General features: G+C 39.5%; 1 pseudogene; it reads left to right on the top strand.

The window, feature by feature from the left end:
• The first annotated feature begins 5,985 nt into the window (after positions 1 to 5,985).
• LOC103665565 lies at positions 5,986 to 9,495 on the top strand (annotated as a pseudogene).
• Positions 9,496 to 14,427: the final 4,932 nt, after the last annotated feature.

Raw genomic sequence — 14,427 nt, 5'->3', positions numbered from 1 at the left:
AATGGGGGGTCGCTCTAAGAGATGTTTATGAATTATTTTAAAGCCAAACAATTAAAACATGTTCATACTGCTACCAAATAAAAGAATAACTGTAGAATGAAACAAATGCATAGAAACAGAACATAATTTTTGTTAAGATTAATGAGATTGGGAAACATATTTACCATATTTGTAGGAATCTGTTAACTTTTTAAGAAAATTTTGGGAGGGGGGACAGAAACAGATTTCTAAGAAGCTTTCATATTATAGGCTATGCTCTCTACTTCTCCATGGCACAGAAGGGCCCACTCCTTGTTCTGGAGTCAATCCTGGTTTGTGGGGTAAAGGGCAGTAGCTAATGGGGATTGGAATTCAGTGGGGCACAAAGGTTCAAGAGACCAATCTTTTGAGATATGCTTGATCATCATGGCCCCTAGAGGTGGAATGGAAAGGAGGGCAACATTGTGGTAAGGAAACCCTGGTGAATGAAAAAATTCTACTATGATGTTTAAGGGGAAGAAAAAATATTAAAAGAATTTTAAATCATTTTCCCATGGTGTTAGAAATATAATACAAAGAAAAAAGAAATATAATACAAATTTGATATTTCTTACGGGACTGCAGTTAAGGTTTAAATAGTTTTTAATTTTGTCCCCGGTCGTTTACTATTGCTGCTTTAAAAAAATAAAAAAGCCACACTGGACTAGTTTCAAAAACAGAACAAGTTATTCTGCTTTCATTTTGGATAAATTAAGAATGTTGCGCACAATAAAAATAAAATTTTAATAGAGTATATTGGGGAAAATTTACTAAAACTAGCATTGGGTCTATTGATTAACTACCAGCAAAATAAAAAGAGCTCATACATAAACGCATACGTGGATGGTATTGAGATGGAGTAAAAGTTCACATGTGAATAAGAAATAAAATATAAAATATAGAAAATATAGAAAAATAAATATATAAAAAATAAAATATAGAAAAATGTTAATATTTATTGTATTAAAAAGTAGTGGGATGATGTTAAAAAACAATATGAAGAAATTAAAGAGAAAAATATAATATAATTAAACTATATTTTTTAAACTTCGTATTTAAAAATCATCATAAACACAACCACAAGTTAAAAGAAAAATCAAGAATTGATATGGGAAGTGTATATCAATCATTAAGCACTCCAGTTATGTAAAAAATGATTTGAGATGCGGTATGTAAAACTTAATGAGCAAAAGTTATTGTATTAGTTTCCTCCTACGGCCATAACACATCAGTACAAACTTAGCAGCTTAAGACAACACTCATTTATTATCAGAAAGTGAAAAGGTACAAGTGAATGCTGGACTCCATGGGGCTCTCCACTTAAAGTCTCACACAACTGAAGTCACAAGCTGGGGTTGCAGTTTTCATCTGAGTACTGGGGTCCTCTTCCAGGCTTGCTGGCTATTGGCAGAATTCATTTCCTTGTGGGAGTTCACTCCCTGCTCTCCAGCTCTGTATCAGCCAGGAGACACTCTCAGCTCCTACTGGCTGCTCTTAGATCCTTGCCACATCAACAGAGAATCTCCCTCAAATGGAATTTCCCTCATCAGGATGAAGTTCAGTCATTTTAAGGGCTCACCTCTATGATCATACCCACCCAAAATCATCTCCCTTTCTTAAGTTCAACTGTGGTCAACACGTAACCCAACCAGAGGAGTGATTTTCCCATCACATTTGCAGATTCCACCCATACTCAAGGGAAGGGGATCTTAAAAGGCATGGATACCAGGGGGCAATATTTGGGGGGCCATCTTAGAATTCAGTTTGTCATAGCCACCCTATGGCCCCCAATAATTCACATCCCTCCCAAATGGGAAATACATTAGCCTCTCCCAAGGTCCCCTAAAGTCTTATCCCATTACAGCCTCTGCTTAAGTTGACTATTTCACTAAAGTCTCATTAGCTTCAAGTCCAAGTTCTCATCACCTTCATATCAAATTATAGGACCTAGAGTTGCGAGAGTCAGGAACTCATTGAATGCCCAGTATGTGATGGCTGAAGAAGTCATGAGATGGGTTTATTAACTAATATCCAGGGAACAGTGTGTCAACGTCATCAGATCCCTGAGGGTAGAGATAGGAAGCACACAGATGTGGTGACATTTATAGTCATTTAACTAGAAGGACTGGCACTATTTTTTCAACCCACTGCTAACTTCACCAGCAGGACACGGAGAAGGCATATCTAGGAGGAGTATCAGCCATACCTGCAGAAACCCCTCTTTACCAACACAAATACAAATGAAGTTGCTATTATTGATGTCATCTGCACTCTACTTATTTCTATTTTATGTATTGACATTGCATGTACCAGAATCTTTATAAAAGTAATTTCATTTCCAGTGAATTTATATTCTAGATAGTTTTACTCTTTTATTCTCTCTCTCTTGCTGCACCTTCCCCCTTTTTTCCTCCATACTCTACACTCGGTTTTTAGCCACCTCCACCCCAGCTCTGTAGGCTTCCAACTGAAAAGCCAGTTCTCCAACAGCCATTCAGGTCTATCGTGTTGTCACAATATCTGGGACAACTTTAATCTCAGAGAAGTCATGCTTGGCTGCTTCACCTCCTGATGGGGAACTGTTTCTATATCCTCTCATCTCTCTATCATCTCTGGTACACAGTGTTTGGAAACACTTTCCTCAACCTCCCTTAAAATCAGGAGGAGAAAAACCTCAACCCCTGCCAGAAGCAGAAAGTCCATCTTTGACTTTCCTTTCCATGTGGAACACTTTTCTTTTTTTTCCCCACTTAATAACCAAATATCCAGCCAATGAAGTCTGCTTCCAGACATGGAAGTCAAGATTTTAGCCTCATTCTCTATTTGCATTTCTGTGTTTTTGAAGTTCTCTTTTGTATTGAATACAACCATGTTTTTTAATCTTTTTTTTCTTAGTATATTGCTTTGTATAGCCTTTATGGTGTTTGCTTTAGGTGTTGAAATATACACATGTAATTAATCACACTCAATGGGTATTGATATTTTCCCAGTCCAAGTGAAGTATAGATTCCTTACCTTTAGTACCATTAGTACTCCTTACACTTTCTACTTTTTAAATATAATGATATTAAGTATTTCTTCTACATACTTTGAGCACCACTTCAAATGGCACTATCGCTTTTACTTCAACCATCAAATATGAGTTAAGGGGCTCATTAAGAGAAGGAGAGCATAGTATATTCTCTTTATTTTTTTTTCAAGACTTTATTTATTTATTTGACAGAGAGAGAGACAGCCAGCAAGAGAGGGAACACAAGCAGGGGGAGTGCGAGAAGAAGAAGCAGGCTCCCAGTGGAGCAGGGAGCCTGATGCGGGGCTTGGTCCCAGGACCCTGGGATCACAGCCTGAGCTGAAGGCAGACGCTTAACAACTGAGCCACCCAAGCGCCCCCATAGTATATTCTCTTTAGAATGATTTCTACCCATTCTGTAGCCGTTCCGCCCTTTCTGAAATCTCAAGCCTTCTTCTATTACCATTTTCTTTCTGTTCAGGAAATTTCCCTTAGTCCTTCTTACCCATTCTACCCATTTTAAGGATAGATTTGCTAGTGACAACATTTTCTTAGTTTTCCTTTGCCTAAGTGTCTTTATTTTCCCTTCATTCCTGAAAGATAGTTTTCCCAGATAGAGAATAAAATAATTAGGCAGTGAGGAATGTTTAGTATTTATTCTGTTTTTAATATTAATTACAAGTTTAAATAATTTAATTTTTAGTAATGCCTGTGCTTAACAACTGACTTGCAAGATTCACGAAACAAATTGCTCTTGCAAGCTTACAAGATTTCCCTCTTTGTTTCTGATATCTGTAGATCACTTTTCTTGAATTTTTATCTCTTTTTTGTTGTGATAATCTTCCAGTAGTTTCACATCTTTAGTGTATGTGGAGGTACTCCCCCAGAGACCTCATGTTGCAACACTGACAGGTACCCTGATTTCTTACATCCCTACCACTCATTCCCTACTCTGTAAATTAATGTTTTATCCTTTGTCCTAGAATTTCATTTGCTGACACTACAGGTAGAAATTATGGGTGTTTCCTGACCTGGCCCCATGACTGGTGGCAAACATTAAGATTTCATGCTACTATCAAGGGACAACTACTCAGGTTTTAGCACAGAACATGAGGGACATTCTGGGAGGAAGGAGGCAGTTGGAAGTTGGGTTTAAATGTATATCAGTCAGGGTCCTGGCAGGAAAGAGATGGCAAACTCAAATTACTTAATATGAAGAGAGTTTAATAAACGATCTATTTACAAAGCTGTGATCACCAGAGTGTAGGCAAATCATAGCAACAGAGAGGTTTCCTAGGCTGGGGACAGCAGGAGCACTGTTACCCTCCTCAAGCCTGAAGGGGTGGAGGAACGGAGTAATAAAGGGGCCTGGGAGGCAGACAGTACGTGTAGAGAGCCACCTGATAACCTATGTGACCTTCTAATTAAGTGAAACTGGCAGCCTCCTGTGACCTGCCCCGAGTTGGAGTAGGGGCGGGGAGAGGGGAAGAGGTCAGCCCAATTTCCTCTCTTCCTCCAATCTTCTGAATATGCTCTTCATTACTCAAAGCTATCAAGGAGCTAGGAGGTAATTCCATGTGGGTCAGCTGCTGGGAGCAGAGTAAGGCAGTGAAGGGGGGAGAATAAACAGAGAGGGAAAATGGAAGAACTGTGGCAGGGAGGGAAACATGGTAACTAAGAGAAAGACAGCCACAGATTGGAGGTGATGCAAACTCAAATAGGTCATTTGAGTGGTTTCTCCTATTTTCAAAAGATCAAAAACAAGGGTGATTTGGGAAGGAAGCTTGTCCTACACTGGCTGGATTTCAGGAAAATTTATATTAAAAAGAAATTCATGGCTGTTTCTATGAAGTCAAATGCATCCCAATCTTTCTTTCTCTCTCTCTCTCCCCTGTATGTACACACAAGGTGTAAAGATTTTGAATGATCATAATTCTTGGTTTATGACTCACTCTTATTCGTCTAAGCTTATTTTTTCATCTTTTTTGTTTGTTTTCAATACTATAATAAGCTGTGGTGAATCCAACACCCAGCACATGCATTAGAACTTTGACAATAACTTTAAATATATCCAAGTTCATTAGGTCAAGCTTACTAATTCTGTTGTTTAAATCATCTATATCCTTTCTTTCTCCTGCACGACCTATGATATATATTAAATATCCTACTACAATGGTTTGATTTTACCATCTTCTACCTGTATATTGTATTGAGTTTTATTCTTATCTTTGAGGTTATTGTATTAGATGCACATATGCTTAGCGTTGTTCTATGGTTCCTGGTAGGGTGAATGTTTATCATTACATGAGTCCTTCTGTTCCACAATGCTTTTCCTGAAAATTTGGTTTTTTTGAAGTAGGCTCTACACCCTACGTGGGGCTTGAACTTACTACCCCGACATCGAGAGTTGCGTGTTCTATCAACTGAGTCAGCCAGGTGCCTCTTTCCTTAAAATTTAGTTTCTGACCTTAATATGTCCATACCAATTTTATTTACTTAGCACTTGTATGATGGATCCTTTCCATCTTTTGCAGTCAATCTCTGAAATGGCCTCTATGTTTTTAGTCACGTGTCTTATGAATAATATCACCCAAATTAATATTTTGTAATCAATCTGTCAATGTCTGGGGCACCTGGATGACTCAGTCGTTAAGCGTCTGCCTTCGGCTCAGGGTGTGATCCCAGAGTCCTGGAATCGAGCCCCACATCAGGCTCCTCCACTGGGAAGCCTGCTTCTTCCTCTCCCACTCCCCCTGCCTGTGATCCCTGTCTCGCAGGCTATCTCTCTCCCTGTCAAATAAATAAATAAATTCTTAAAAAAAAATCTGTCAACTCTTTTATTCAAAAGTTTAGTCCATTTCCATTTACTGAAATTAATGAGATATCTAGACCTTTTTGCCATCTCATGCTTTTCATTTCATCTGCATGATTTCAATGGCTTCTTTTACTGTCCACGCATGTCTGGAATCCATGCTAGCATGTGTAGCAAGCCCCAGGCTGCTGCCTGGCAGGTGAGTCTCCTTGGGCCTCTGCCTTGAGACATGTTTTTAGGATCTGCTTAAATTGCTCATTTCTAGCATCTTCTTTCATGTAGGAGTTATTTTTCCATACCCAGCCTTTTGCAGATATTAAGATTCTGTCCTGCTTTCATTAGAGCTTGTCTCTGGACCACAAACCCCTTGTCCTCATGCAGACTGTGCTTCTTTAGACACCACCTGTTAATAGGGATTCCCCGGTTGCTTGCTTTTTTTTTTCTTTTTTAAGGAAAACTTCTAAAAAGGCAATTACTAATGTCCTTGAAACATTAAGTTGATGAGTTCTTCTCAAATCAAGTAATCTGTTGAAAACTATATGGGTTCTCCAAAGTACACCGCCCCCCAATAATCCTAACTTTTTGAGAAAAGTAAACCAGATTATGAGAGAGTACTTATACTCTCAGCTCTTGCAGGAGGAGAGGAACTGTCTGACACTGGAAAAGTTTACAAGACAAGATTTGTGGTGAAAAAGAAAGCATGATGATAAATAGCCTTTGCAGAAGCTCATTAATATCACTGAATATCATTGAATCATTGTTCTCCAACCACTGAGGAACATATGGAGAGGCAACATCACTTGGCTCAGTCATTCCAAGCTGCTGATAACCAGAAACAAAATATACAGTAGCAGCAGGGGAAGCAGAGAGAAGGTAGAGTGACTTTCATTCAAAATAGGAACAGAAATGTAACGTTGCAAGGCTTTACTTTGAGAAAGAAATATAAAGATTAAAATTTTTAATTACAAAAATTTACCATGGAGCATAAAACCATGAGTAATTGAAGAGACATACCATGTTCACAGATGGGAATATAATTTTGGACTTAATGTATTTTCAAACAAAACCCATATAAGAGTAAGAATACAAACAGTAGGTTAGATAAAAGTACTAAATTTAATGAAGTGAATAGGTATACTCTGGCTATATTTAAAAAAGGAATTTTCTTAGGAAATATACACTGCAGTATTTAAAGATAAAGGGCCATGATGTGTACAATTTCAGAAAAAATATTACATGTATATTTAGTACATGCATACTCTTTGTATTCTTTCAACTTTTCTCTATGTTTTACATCTTTATTACTAAAACAGGAAAAAATTACTAGGTTATAAAAATATTACCCCTATAAAATAAAAATAAAATTCTATGAAAACAGGGCAATCAGAGAACTGAAAGATTCTAAAAGTCATTAAAAATAATGAATGGTCAACACCAACCAAGTACAGGGGTGACTGGGCGTCTCAGTCAGTTAAGCGTCTGACTCTTGGTTTCAGCTCAAGTCATGATCTCAGGGTCCGGGGACTGAGCCCTGCCTTGAGCTCTGTGCTGAGCGTGGAGCTTGCTTGAGATTCTCTCTCCCTCTCCCCCGCCTCTCTCCCCACTTGCACCCTCTTTCTCTTTCTCTCTCTTAAAAAAAAAAAAAACTAACCAAGTACAGCATTTCCTCCTTTTACTACATTACTTTTTAATTCTCTCTCTTCTCTATACACTGTTATAATTTCTAAAGAACAGTCTTGTTCTCCAATTGATTATTTTTTATAGCATTTCAAATCTCTGAAAATAATAATAATTTGTTTAAGTTGTTTTTTTTCCCTGCCTTAGCCCTGAGATCATTTTTTCTCTTCTTGTTCATTGAGTCCTTCTTCATCACATTGTTGGATTTCCAAAAAGCATCTTCTCTTCATTGGTTATTAGTTCACATTTTGAAATAAGGCATGTAAGAGGAGCTTAAGAGGGGCACTTGGGTGGCTCAGTCAGTTAAGCAGCCCACTCTTGATTTCAGCTCAGGTCATGATCTCCAGGTCTTGGGATCAAGCCCTGTGTCAGGCTCTGTGCTCAGCAGGGAGTCTGCTTGAGGATTCTTTCTCTCCCTCTGCCCTGCCCCCTGCTCAGACACACACTCTCTCTAATATAAATAAATAAACTATTTTTTTAAAAAGTGGCTTAAGGAACAAGATGATGATGGAACTGAAGCTGGGCACAGGCAGTGGACGTGGTCCTGCCCAGAGCCCAAGACAGCAGTGAACATCTACTCAACGTCAGTCACCAGCGATAACCTAAGTCAACATGACACGCTGGCCTGGATCAATGAGTCTCTGCAGTGGAATCTGACGAAGATCAAGCAGTTGTGCTCAGGGGCTGCCTATTGTCAGTTTACCGACATGCTGTTCCCTGGCTCCAATGCCTTGAAGAAAGTGAAATTCCAAGCTAAGCTTGAACATGAGTACATCCAGAACTTCAAAATACTACAAGCAGGTTTTAAGAGAATGGGTGTTGACAAAATAATTCCTGTGGACAGATTGGTAAAAGGAATGTTTCGGGACAATTTTGAATTTGTTCAGTGGCTCAAGAAGTTTTTTGATGCAAATCATGATGGAAAAGACTATGATGCTGTAGCTGCCAGAAACTGCAGTGGCTCCCTCCCTCGTTGCTCCAGTTCTGAACAAATGGAACAAACCCCTCAGCTCTAGCAGTGAGCTCCACAGAGGCCCATCGCAACACTCAGAACTACTGCAACCCCTAAGGCTGGCCGGGGGTGGGGGAGTGAGAAAGAATCCTGGTGTGGGCACCGGGGATGAAGAAGCAGCTGAACTGATGGAGCAGGCCAACGTATTGAAACTCACCGCCGAACACTTGGGGAAAGAAAGAGACTTCCACTTTGGAAAGCTAAGGAACATTGCATTGATTTGCCAGGAGAACGAGAGGGAATTGCAGAGGATGGTGGACATTCTCTCTGCCACAGGTGAAGGCTTTGTGATACCTGATGAAGGGGGCCCACAGGAGGAACAAGAAGAGTATGAACAGCCTGGACCAGCAGAGCAACATCTGAATTCTTCACTCTAAATCATGTGTTTAACTGTAAAATACCACCTTTTCTTATTCTTAGAGGACTCACTGGCTTCTTTTCACGAGCAAACAGTACCTCTTTTTAAGGTTCACTTTGCAGAAGTTTCACCCCTTTTCCAATTAGTTTAAGTTAGATTTTACCCTGTAGCAGAGTAGTATTAACATGTGGTTGGGTCACCTAGGGAGCAAAGAGGCTGACCACGGGGCTCACTGTGTGGACACTGGTAACACTGATTGCCGGAGAAGGTGTTTTTATGTGATACACTGAGGTGGAGACCTCAGCAGAGAAGTGTAAAGACTGATTTGAATTTTAAGCTAATGTGAAATCTTGGCAGAGAACGTTTTAATAAATAAATACCTTAAGAGTATTTAAAATATGTTTCCGTATGTCAAAATATAAAATGTAACATGATGGGAGCTTTTACATGTTCAACATTGTGTCTGAGAAGGAGGAAGGGCTTGACCTCCGGACCTTTGGAATCTGCTGTTCACAGGCCTAGCAGAGCTGCTCGAATCCTCAAAGACCTAGACCTCGGCCCAAAACGAAAGTTTAAAAAGTTTTTCTGTAAAGCCATTTGGTGTCCTTGACCAATAGTATCCTTGCTCTAAAAAGCAAGAAGCATTGTTGCCTGGATGAATAGAGGGTATGTTTCAGCCCTGAGATGTTTGAGTTGAAGAGCTTGAATTTCACCAAACATTTCTCTGACGATTTTTCCAGTTATCCCTGAAATTTCTACGTATTGTGTTTTTGGGAAATGAGGTCTGTCCGTTTTTTAAATCTAACAATTACTTTTGGGGACTTGCCCACATCTCTGGGATTTGAATGGGGGTTGTGCCTCATTTTGCTGTCTTTTAAGTTTACATTGAACATGTTTCTCTTCTCTGCTCCCCTCGCCCACTGGGGACTCCTATTTGGCTCCTTAAAAGTTTGCTGCTTAGAGTGGAAGTTCAGCAGACCAGTGGTCATGCTGCAAGTTCTTTCTGGACCTCTGGCAAAGGGAGTGACCAGTGAAGGCCATGGCTACCTTGAGTTCTGCAAGGCTGGGTCTTCGTACCTGCTGTCCACCGCCCCCCACTGTTATCAGAATACTTTGCCAGTGTGTTAATCTCTTGGAGATAAAATTTGTTAGAGTGTTACTAAATGTTAATTTTCTTTTGCAGAAGATACAGTACCATGTCTAAATTAATTATTAATATTTAAAATATTTCATTCCTTAACTTTTCCTCATTTGCTTTGCCCCTAGCCTGTTCAGTTCCTTTGTTCAGCAGAATTCTGCAAAATATGTGTCACCCATTACTGAGATTGTTCAGCCCCTGATGTATTTGTATTGATTTGTTCCTGGTGGTAGCTTGCCCTAAAATGTATGTAGAAAGCAAATATTTTATGATAAAATTGTTGTGTAGTGCATGCTCTGTGTGGAATTCTGAGGAAAACCCAGATTCAGGGATTAACAATGCCAAATAATGCAAGTAACCAGCCATTGTTCAAGTAACAGTGGTGCTATTTCTCTTTCGTGGCCTTTTAGACTTTTGTTGCCCTAAAATTCCAGTTTATTGGGAACCCATTTTCCACCTGGTCTTTCTTGACAGGGTTTTTTTTTCTACTTTAAACAGTTTCCAAATAAAATTCTATATTTCAAGAGTGTCATGTCTTCTGAAGAAAAAAAAAAGTGGCTTAAGAGACTGTAGCAGTAAGAGGCTTATGAAAAGATGAGCTTTGGGCTTACTTGACTGACAATTCACTGGAAATATCATAACGTGAAGTTTCTTTCTTTAGGTGACTCATATAGCCAAAAAGCAGACTTTCAGCCTTTTAGTAGGGGGATGGGGGGAGGGTATGGTTAATAAATTGATGCTCACATTCTATTGTAGGGAANGCCAACCATTCAATAAAAATGCTTAAGAAGGTTTCAATTAATTTCCATAAACGTACAAAATTTTAAAGGACTAAATAAACTAATTATATACAGTCCTTCAAAACAATGTTTTAGGACATTTAGTGACAAAACAAAATTGTTTATCGTATGTGAAATTTCAAAGTAGTTACAAATTAGCCTATTCACTATGATCTCAAACCTCTAACGCTTTCTATTTATATCTATACCTACATATATATCTTCAAAGCCTGGAAGGAAACAATGTCGCTCAAGCATCTAGAATACAACAAAGGTGATCTTTTCTCCTCTTTCTGCTCCAAATATCAACTGACAAATCTACTGCGGTTGGCTTTAAAAACACAGCAGTTAAATGAAATCCGCATGAGGAGCTATTAGTCACAACAGACCTCTTGAAGTTAGTTGAGTGACCAAACATTCTCGCCCTTTGTTCATCTCTGCCAGGTTTGTGGTACCACCTACCGTCAAGGCAACACAATTAGTTTTCAATCTCATTTGAACTGCTAAACCCACTTCTCAATCTTTTTATTTACTTATTTCTTATTCATTCATTTTTATTATTTTATTTTAATTTCAGTATAGTTAACATACAGTGTTATATTAGTTTCAAGTCTACCATGTAGTGATTCAGCAATTCTATACATTATTCAGTTCTCAGCACAGTGAGTGTGCTCTTTTTTTTAATGTTTTTTTTAAAGATTTTATTTATTTATTCGACAGAGATAGAGACAGCCAGCGAGAGAGGGACACAAGCAGGGGGAGTGGGAGAGGAAGAAGCAGGCTCATAGCGGAAGAGCCTGATGTGGGGCTCGATCCCATAACGCTGGGATCACGCCCTGAGCCGAAGGCAGACGCTTAACCGCTGTGATAGTCTCTCATGCTTCATTCCCCCTTCTGATTACCCCCCTTTCTTTATCCCTTTCTTCCCCTACCGATCTTCCTAGTTCTTATGTTTCATAGATGAGAGAAATCATATGATAATTGTCTTTCTCTGCTAGTGAGTATGCGCTTAATCCCCTTACCTATTTCACCCATCCCCCACCCACCTGCCCTCTGGCAACCATCAGTTTGCCAAATAATCTTTAGTTAGGAGTCGGTTTGGGGTTTGTCTCTTTTTTTTCTTTGTTTTGTTTCTTAAATTCCACATAGAGTGAAATCATATGGTATTTGTCTTTTTCTGACCGACTTATTTCATTTAGCATTATACTCTTTAGTTCTATCCATGTTGTTGCAAAGGGCAAGATTTCATTCTTTTTTATGGCTGAGTGATATTCTCTCTCTCTACACGCACACACACACACACACATACATTCTATATACATCCATATATATACATGATGGAATACACACACACACACACACACACACACACACACACACACACACACACAACATCTTCTTTATCCATTCATATAGCAATGGGCACTTGGGCTGCTTCCATAACCTGGCTATTGTAAATAATGCCATGACAAACATAGGGGGGTGTGTATCTTTTCAAACTAGTGTTTTCGTACTTCTCAATCATTTTACATGGCCTTTGCCATCAACCTTTCTCATTTCCCTCAAGTATAATTTAATACTTAAGAATTCATTTAAAAAATTGAAACAATAAATTTATATCATATTTCACTTAAAAGTGAGGAGAACAGAGACAAAGAAAGCTCTCACACTTTCCACATGATCTAAATCTTGGACCCATAAACACTGGGGTATTCAGATGTTGAGATGGGAACGCTGACGAGGACAGGGCACTCTCTTCCGTGGGAGAAGAGGGTTGTCTGAAGTATTCCCCTCATGCTGGTGCACATACAAGCCCTTCCCCTCTGAGCTGGAAATGACCACGGGTACTTGTCTTGCTGTGAGAGGAGAAGTTTTACTAACCACAAAGGATGACAGTTCATAAAATGTGTACATAAGATTAAGATAGTTTCAGGTTTCTAACCCGTGCAGAATCTGTGGAGTATACATTCATACAGTCAAGCCTATGTGTGGATGTTTATTTATAAATTATTTATTTTTATTTACTAGGCATCTACTTCATAGATTCCAGGCATTATAATAACTACTGAGAACACAGAGATGTCCACGCAGACCTTGCCCATTAGTGATCTGACAGAACAGAACTGAGCAATAACAGTGAAAATTTCTATCTCCTGAGAGAGGGCTGGTCCTGGATAGGGGGGAAGTGAAGGAAGATCCAGGCAGACCCATATTCATTTACCTCTTTTGAATAATGGAAGTGGGGATCATAAAGACTGGCCCAGGAGCTATGAGAGGCAGTGTTGCATAAGGCCTAAGCATGTCCCTCTAGAACCAGACTGCCTGTGTTTGAACTGTGGCTTTCCCATTGACTAATGTTGCAACAGCACGCAAGTGAACTCCCCTGCACCAGTTTCCTCATCTGTAACTATGAACGATGATTATCATACCTCCTCAAAGACTGTTGTAAGGACTCGGTGAGCCAATATTCATAAGGTATATAGAAAGATCCTAGGCATATAGTAAGTCCTCAATAATAAAAATAGAATAATAGAGGGGCGCCTGGGTGGCACAGCGGTTAAAGCGTCTGCCTTCGGCTCAGGGCGTGATCCCGGCGTTATGGGATCGAGCCCCACATCAGGCTCCTCCGCTATGAGCCTGCTTCTTCCTTTACCACTCCCCCTGCTTGTGTTCCCTCTCTCGCTGGCTGTCTCTATCTCTGTCAAATAAATAAATAAAATCTTTTAAAAAAATAGAATAATAGAAACAAAAAAATAGAATAGTACCGGTCACTTCGTACTAGAGTTCTACCACTCCATTAGGCTCCCTGAGAAAATAAATGAGCCCCCAAACAACTGGGGAGGCACCCGTGCACACTTCCCCTACCCTCAGTCCTATTTCCTTCTAATTCATTAGTATACCATGGAATCTTTGTTGACCTAGAAATGTAAGAATCAGCTACTCTTCACTGGGTCTGGTCTCTAATCAATTTTCATGGATTAGAGGCAGGATCAGGGACACAACTGGGTTATAAATGATTTTATTTGACTCTGATGTCCATTTGACCCCTTATTAAGGCAAGAACTTTGTCCTGGATTTTCCAACTGGGAAACACATTAAGCTCCTGATATTTATATTCATATATTTCTTGCAATACTTGCTAGTGCCAGGCCACCCCTAGTTTGAGATCAATGACCTGATTTGTGACTTTGGGATCTGGAGTGATATCTGTCCCCTCATCCTACTGCTGATCCTATCATCTCCCTTTGAGATTAGGACAACCTTGTAGAGGCAAGGGCAGGGAAGATACACATACACACAAAGGGGCTTCCTACAACTACTTCCTCACCCACAACGCTGACACCTACAGCTAACACGCAACTCTAACACTTAAGTAAAGACATCGACATCGATGACAAAGAGACTTCACAGGAGCTGTTTTCAGGGATAACGGTTTCCTCTCTGGCCAATGAGAAAAGTAGGTGTGAGACAGCATCATTTGTCTCTAGCAGACTGAATTACTAAGAAGGTCAACAAGAAGCATAGAGCTGCAATTACGGGGGGAAATCACATAAAATACACATACCAAAAAATGTGTTATCATTAGGAATTACAAACATCTGTGAGGTCATATTGTAATAGAA

The sequence above is a fragment of the Ursus maritimus genome, unplaced genomic scaffold (assembly GCF_017311325.1).
Source record: "Ursus maritimus isolate PB19 unplaced genomic scaffold, ASM1731132v1 scaffold_30, whole genome shotgun sequence".
Classification (NCBI taxonomy): domain Eukaryota; kingdom Metazoa; phylum Chordata; class Mammalia; order Carnivora; family Ursidae; genus Ursus; species Ursus maritimus.
The sequence above is the reverse complement of the archived record's forward strand: the minus strand, read 5'-3'. Positions and strand labels throughout refer to the sequence as shown.